The sequence below is a fragment of the Oncorhynchus clarkii genome, chromosome 21 (assembly GCF_045791955.1).
Source record: "Oncorhynchus clarkii lewisi isolate Uvic-CL-2024 chromosome 21, UVic_Ocla_1.0, whole genome shotgun sequence".
Taxonomy (NCBI): domain Eukaryota; kingdom Metazoa; phylum Chordata; class Actinopteri; order Salmoniformes; family Salmonidae; genus Oncorhynchus; species Oncorhynchus clarkii.
In genome coordinates, this window is record NC_092167.1 from 13991392 (window position 1) to 13999205 (window position 7814).

Genomic DNA, 7814 nt, shown 5'->3' on the forward strand with positions numbered 1-7814 from the left:
TGTTTACATACCAGTGATCCCACTGAGGGAGAGGAAACTGCTTGTATGCACAACCAAGTCAGCCTGAATAGGCACTTATTATCTGATCGATACATTATCAATTTCTAACAATTTATAACAAGGTACAAATAGAATGTTAAAACAATGTTATAACATGGCCTGAATGATCCATATGCATCCTATCCATATGATCTGAAGGTTTTGCCAAACTGCACAGTACCAATAGCCCATGACTAAGGCCCTTGAGAACAAACAAAGCAGTTGTGTTTGCAGAACAGTGATAAGCTTTTATACACAGATAGTGGGGATGGGCACATATTGTATTCTACAGAACCCGTTAATCCTGAAAGTCATTTTATGCCTGCCAGTTTCCAGGAACATTATCTACAGTACCCACTTTTTAAAACAGGCATGATATCAGATACTCTCTTTCTATGACACATCTAGATACTGGACTGGATGTCTAATATTATACCAGCCCCGGTGTGGGTCGTAGTCTTAGTATAACAATCTGTTTGGCTCTGTTGTGTGTGTGTGAAACGGACATCAGTGCGCTGCTAACATTTTTGCTTTCCTCCACTGTCCCTATCCCCATACCAGGCTTGAACCAGTGATTCTATGCTCGCAAACACACGACTGCCCTCTTTGACAACGTACCAATCGTTTCTGCTATGCAAAAATATCTAATTCGAAAGCTCCATCGGCGACATTTCTAGCTAGCTGTGGAGGGAGTTTACGGTACGTTCTTAACTCTGTTACTTGTGCTTCCCAGTGATGTGTGGCCCTCTTCTAACAGAGGCGTTGTGAAACAAAGATGGTGTATAATGTGTGCAGCGCAGTGCGGTAGAGTATTTACCTTTGAGAGTGTTATTGGAAGAACATAGAGACTGCTTAAAGGTTATGCTAACTGGGGCCTGTGCCTCCTTGGCTGACTTCAAATGAGAATAAATCGTTCTGAGATTTCACTACAAGTCACTAGCAATGTCTACACATTGACGTGTTTGTTTTGAGGTTACTATATAAAGAGACTAGACACAATACACAGGGTATACTGTAGCAGGGTTTGATGTTTATTACCTTTTAATGGGTTTCAAACATCTAGATTCTATTCCGAAACAGTCACAACAATTTAGTCAAGCAATGTATGCATTTATGTGTTTGTCACTTGTTGTTGAACACACATTATGGCAGACAATGAACCGCAGCCTCATTCAATTACAAAGCAAACTAGGAGTGCTGTAGAGAAGTCACAAACAAACACATTAAACTATTTCACCAGCGTCAGGGGTCAATAACCCTTTACAGAAGAGATAGAGACCACCATGTTCTTTTGGGAACAGTTAGCTAGTCTAGGAGTCTGAGTCACAGGTGGTAATCTGGGCAATCTCTCGTTATCTATCTCTCCCAGTTAGAAACTCTGTCTCGCTCACCTTGTTAGTGTCACACTTTATGTCCCATCACTTATATTAATGTCACACCTAACGAGGTTAAGGCATTGGGGAGACTGTCACACTCCCACAGTTCACCCGCTGTGTGTGTTAATTTAATGGCCTATTAGGACTGTGATTGTGGCAGCGGTGTCTGCAAACCAAGTCTGCCCCAACAAGAGTAACTACTCAAATAAACAGCACAGTATGCTGCCTGACTGATACACAGAGGGATAGTAGTAGATTGTTTTCACTTTGTGTACAGTTTTTGTTTGCAGAAATTATTTCAGCATTTTATTACAGTCCTGGAGGACATTTAAGTACAGCCCTCAGAAATCAAGAAAAATATGTCTATCCCAGCAGGGGAGAAGTGGAGGCAGTCTCCATCCTAATGATCCTCCTTCATGTTGGTGACTGTGGACCCACAGATACACAGGGGTTCTCTGGGTGTGGACCAGGAATCAAACACCCACGAGGAGCCGAGGATGCTTCCCATACTGGAGAGCCTGCATAGGAACAAGCAGGAGAGGTAAACAAACAACACACCCAAGCTTCAATAGAAATCATATAATAGTGGATCACATTTATGGGCTCTAACCACCTCGTAACCTTAATGGTTTACCTTTTACAATTCATGCACAAGCGATAGGTAGCACTTACTGTGGCCTTTTGTTATTTGAAGGAAAATACTTATTTAATGGTGCATAAAGTTTAACAGCATCATATGTTTTTATGAGACTTCAGATCAGACTAATGGAAATAAAAACATGTTCCAGCTGCATGTTTCTTCATAGTCACCAGATGGCAGCAGAGTACTGTATAAATCAAATAGTAAGTCATTTTGGGAGCATTTCTGAAAATGTAAGTTTTGGATATTAACTCTACATACAGTGCCTTGCGAAAGTATTCGGCCCCCTTGAACTTTGCGACCTTTTGCCACATTTCAGGCTTCAAACATAAAGATATAAACTGTATTTTTTTGTGAAGAATCAACAACAAGTGGGACACAATCATGAAGTGGAACGACATTTATTGGATATTTCAAACTTTTTTAACAAATCAAAAACTGAAAAATTGGGCGTGCAAAATTATTCAGCCCCTTTACTTTGAGTGCAGCAAACTCTCTCCAGAAGTACAGTGAGGATCTCTGAATGATCCAATGTTGACCTAAATGACTAATGATGATAAATACAATCCACCTGTGTGTAATCAAGTCTCCGTATAAATGCACCTGCACTGTGATAGTCTCAGAGGTCCGTTAAAAGCGCTGAGAGCATCATGAAGAACAAGGAACACACCAGGCAGGTCCGAGATACTGTTGTGAAGAAGTTTAAAGCCGGATTTGGATACAAAAAGATTTCCCAAGCTTTAAACATCCCAAGGAGCACTGTGCAAGCGATAATATTGAAATGGAAGGAGTATCAGACCACTGCAAATCTACCAAGACCTGGCCGTCCCTCTAAACTTTCAGCTCATACAAGGAGAAGACTGATCAGAGATGCAGCCAAGAGGCCCATGATCACTCTGGATGAACTGCAGAGATCTACAGCTGAGGTGGGAGACTCTGTCCATAGGACAACAATCAGTCGTATATTGCACAAATCTGGCCTTTATGGAAGAGTGGCAAGAAGAAAGCCATTTCTTAAAGATATCCATAAAAAGTGTCGTTTAAAGTTTGCCACAAGCCACCTGGGAGACACACCAAACATGTGGAAGAAGGTGCTCTGGTCAGATGAAACCAAAATTGAACTTTTTGGCAACAATGCAAAACGTTATGTTTGCCGTAAAAGCAACACAGCCCATCACCCTGAACACACCATCCCCACTGTCAAACATGGTGGTGGCAGCATCATGGTTTGGGCCTGCTTTTCTTCAGCAGGGACAGGGAAGATGGTTAAAATTGATGGGAAGATGGATGGAGCCAAATACAGGACCATTCTGGAAGAAAACCTGATGGAGTCTGCAAAAGACCTGAGACTGGGACGGAGATTTGTCTTCCAACAAGACAATGATCCAAAACATAAAGCAAAATCTACAATGGAATGGTTCAAAAATAAACATATCCAGGTGTTAGAATGGCCAAGTCAAAGTCCAGACCTGAATCCAATCGAGAATTTGTGGAAAGAACTGAAAACTGCTGTTCACAAATGCTCTCCATCCAACCTCACTGAGCTCGAGCTGTTTTGCAAGGAGGAATGGGAAAAAATGTCAGTCTCTCGATGTGCAAAACTGATAGAGATACCCCAAGCGACTTACAGCTGTAATCGCAGCAAAAGGTGGCGCTACAAAGTATTAACTTAAGGGGGCTGAATAATTTTGCACGCCCAATTTTTCAGTTTTTGATTTGTTAAAAAAGTTTGAAATATCCAATAAATGTCGTTCCACTTCATGATTGTGTCCCACTTGTTGTTGATTCTTCACAAAAAAATACAGTTTTATATCTTTTTGTTTGAAGCCTGAAATGTGGCAAAAGGTCGCAAAGTTCAAGGGGGCCGAATACTTTCGCAAGGCACTGTATATTGAATAAATATTTTGCCCCAAAACATCCAGTGTCTATTTGGTTATTACAACGTTTGTTTAAAGTACTATGAGAAAACAAAAGTAGGCCTTCCTTTGTATTTTGTATTTGCATTTATTAGGGATCCACATTAGCTGCTGCCAAAGCAGGAGCTTCTCTTCCTGGGGTCCAAACACACCAAAGCACCCACATTACACATAAAACAGATGAAACAGTGAACTATGTTTGTACTGAATGAGCTAAAGATAAAACAGTACATCATATAACATCCCTACATCACCACATATCCACAACACAAAATGTTCAATTCCACCATACAACAACATCACAATGTGTGCGTATGCATGTCTGTACCTTTGTGTGTGCTTCTTCACAGTCCCCGTTGTTCCATAAGGTGTATTTTTTACGCTTTTTAAATCTGATTATACTACTTGCATCAGTTACCTGCATCAGTTAATAGAATTCCATGTAGTCATGGCTCTATGTAGTACTGTGCGCCTCCCATAGTCTGTTCTGGACTTGGGGACTGTCTGTCTGTCTGGTGGCATGTCTTGTGGGGTATGCAGGAGTGTCCGAGCTGTCTGCTAGTATTTTAAACAGACAGCTTGGTGCATTCAGCTTGTTTGTCAACTCCTCTTCGAAAAAACAAGCAACGATGAAGTCAATCTCTCTTCCACTTTGAGCCGTGAGAGATTAATGACATGCATGTCATTAATGTTAGCTCTCCATGTACTTTTAAAGGCCAGCTGTGCTGCCCTGTTCTGAGCCAATTGTAATTTTCCCAAGTCCCTCTTTGTGGTGCGATAAAACTAGGGCCTATAGGACCTGCCTTGTTAAGGCAGAGCAGCGCTTTGTTAAGTGTTGGGGTCATTTCAGTCGCTGTAGTAGCTGACTTGTATAGTGTTGAGTCATCCGCATACATAAGCACACTGGACTTACTCAAAGCCAGTTCCATGTCATTAGTAAAGATTGAAAAAAGCAAGGGGCCTAAAAAGCTACCCTGGGGAATTCCTGATTCTACCTGGATTATGTTTGAGATGCTTCCATTAAAGAACACCCTCTGTGTTCTGTTAGACAACTCTTTATCCGCAGTATAGCTGCGCTGAAGTCTAACAAGACAGCCCCCACTATCATGACACAAGGTGAGACCCAGATGCAGAGACAGGAAGCAGATGGTTGGAGTCTTACAATATTTATTAATCCAATAAGGGAAGGCAAGAGGATGGTCGTGGACAGGAAAAAGGGTCAAAACCAGTTCAGAGTCCAAAAGGTACCGAAGGGCAGGCAGAATCAAGGTCAGGGCAGGCAGGAAAGTAGTCCAGAGCCATGCATGAGTCAAAACCGGGAAGACTGTCAAAAAGAGAATAGCAAAAGGAGTACGGGAAAAACATGCTGGTTGACTTGACTAACATACAAGACGAACTGGCACAGAGAGACAGGAAACAAAGGGATGAATACACTGGGGAAAATAAGCGACACCTGGAGGGGGTGGAGACAATCACAGGAACAGGTGAAACAGATCAGGGCGTGACACCCACAATAATTTTATCATCAATTTCTCTCAGCCAATAATCCGTCATTTGTGTAAGTGCTGTGCTTGTTAAGTGTCCTTCCCTATAAGCGTGCTGAAAGTCTGTTGTCAATTTGTTTACTGTCAAATAGCATTGTATCAAACACCATTTTTTCCAGAAATGTACTAAGGGTTGGTAACAGTCTGATTGGTCGGCTATTTGAGCCAGTAAAGGAGGCTTTACTATTCTTAGATAGCAGAATGACTTTTGCTTCCCTCCAGGACTGAGGGCACACGCTCTCTAGTAGGCTTAAATTGAAGATGTGGCAAATAGGAGTGGCAATATCGTCCACTATTATCCTCAGTAATTTTCCATCCATATTGTCAGACCCCGGTGGCTTGTCATTGTTGATAGACAACAACAAAACATTTCACCTCTTCCACACAGACTTAACGGAATTCAAAAGTACAATTCTTGTCTTTCATAATTTGGCCAGATATACTTGGATGTGTAGTTTCAGAGTTTGTTGCTGGCATGTCATCCCTAAGTTTGCTTATCTTGCCAATGAAAAAGTCATTAAAGTAGTTGGCAATATCAGTGGGTTTTGTGATGAATGAGCCATCTGATTTAATGAATGATGGAGCCGAGTTGGCTTTTTTCCCCAAAATATAATTTAAGGTGCTCCAAAGCTTTTTACTATCATTCTTTATATCATTTATCTTTGTTTCATAGTATAGTTTGTTTTTCTTTTTATTTAGTTTAGTCACATGATTTCTCAATTTGTACTACATTTTTACCTTTTGCCTCATTCATCTCAACCAATTTTTCAATTCCTCATCAATCCACAGGGATTGAAGTTTTTAGTCATTTTCTTAATGGGTGCGTGTTTATTAGTAACTGGAATAAGCAATTTCATAAATGTGTCAAGTGCAGCGTCTGGTTGCTCCTCATTACACACCACAGACCAGCAAATATTCTTTACATCCTCATGAATCAGTACAAAACCTATTGTTTGACCTCTTATACACTATATTAGGCCCAGCCTTTGGAACTTTGGTTTTCCTAGATATGGCTATTATATTGTGATCACTACAATGTTCTGCAGCATTAGTAAAGATGTGACCAATACATGTTGATGATTTCATTCCTGTGCTGTTTGTAACTACCCTGGTAGGTTGACTGACAACTTGATCCAGGTTGCAGGCACTGGTTACAGTTTGAAGCTTTTGGGCAGCTTAAAGAAAACCAGTCAATATTTAAATCACCCAGAAAATAGACTTCTCTGTTGATATCACATACATTATCAAGCATTTCACACATATTATCCAGATACAGTCTGTTAGCAGTTGGTGGTGTATAGCAGCTTCCCACAAGAATGGGCTTTAGGTGAGGCAGATGAACCTGTAGCCATATTACTTCAACAGTATTTAACATTAGATCGTCTCTAAGCTTTACAGGAATGTGGTTCTGAATATAGACCGCAACACCACCTCCGTTGGCATTTCTGTCTTTTCGGTAGATGTTATAACCATGTATTGCTACCACTGTATCATCAAAAGTATTATCTAAGTGCCTTTCAGAGAGAGTCAGAGTATGAATGTCATCTGTTACAAGCAAGTTATTAACTTCAAGGACCTTGTTTCTCAGGCTGCATATGTTAATTTGGGCTATTTTTGAGTTCTTTGCTGGGTTGCTTGATTGTTTTTATTGCAAAGCTTATCAGAAGTAGACTTGCTCATGTTATTTATAAACAATAATATAAATATTGAAGCTGGTAGTGCAGGGTGAGCTGCACAAAGAGGTCTTCCTACTAGGGCACACCGCTTCAGTGCTAACAGTGTAAATATGGTTCATAGGCTCATGATTACTACATACAATAGCTGTAGGATCAACAGAGGCATTCAGGGCAGTTAGGGGGACATAAATGAAGTGACTTACATTGTGTCTGCCAACGCCCCTGGGATAATGTACATTTGATGCAGCATTATGATGACTCATTGTCACAATGGTAGGGATTAACTGAGCTGGTCTCGGGTCATTGATACGTCATTGTTTCAACGCAGCCTTGAAATGCGTGGACAGAGTCCAGGAGCCAAGATGATTTGGATGGGACTCCCGTCACTCCTGTAGAGTATCTTCTGTTTCCAGAAGGTGTCAAAGTTTTCTATAAAAGTGACTCCAGCAGAGCTACAGTGATCTTTTAGCCAGATGTGTAATGCCAGTAGCCTGCTGAATCTTTCACACCCGCGGCCAAATGATGGTACTGGACTTGAAATGATTGGCCGTTTTTTGGAGTCTTTTAATGCTAAAATCAGTTCTTTACAATCCATTCTCAGATGTTCCGAGCTAGCCCTCCTG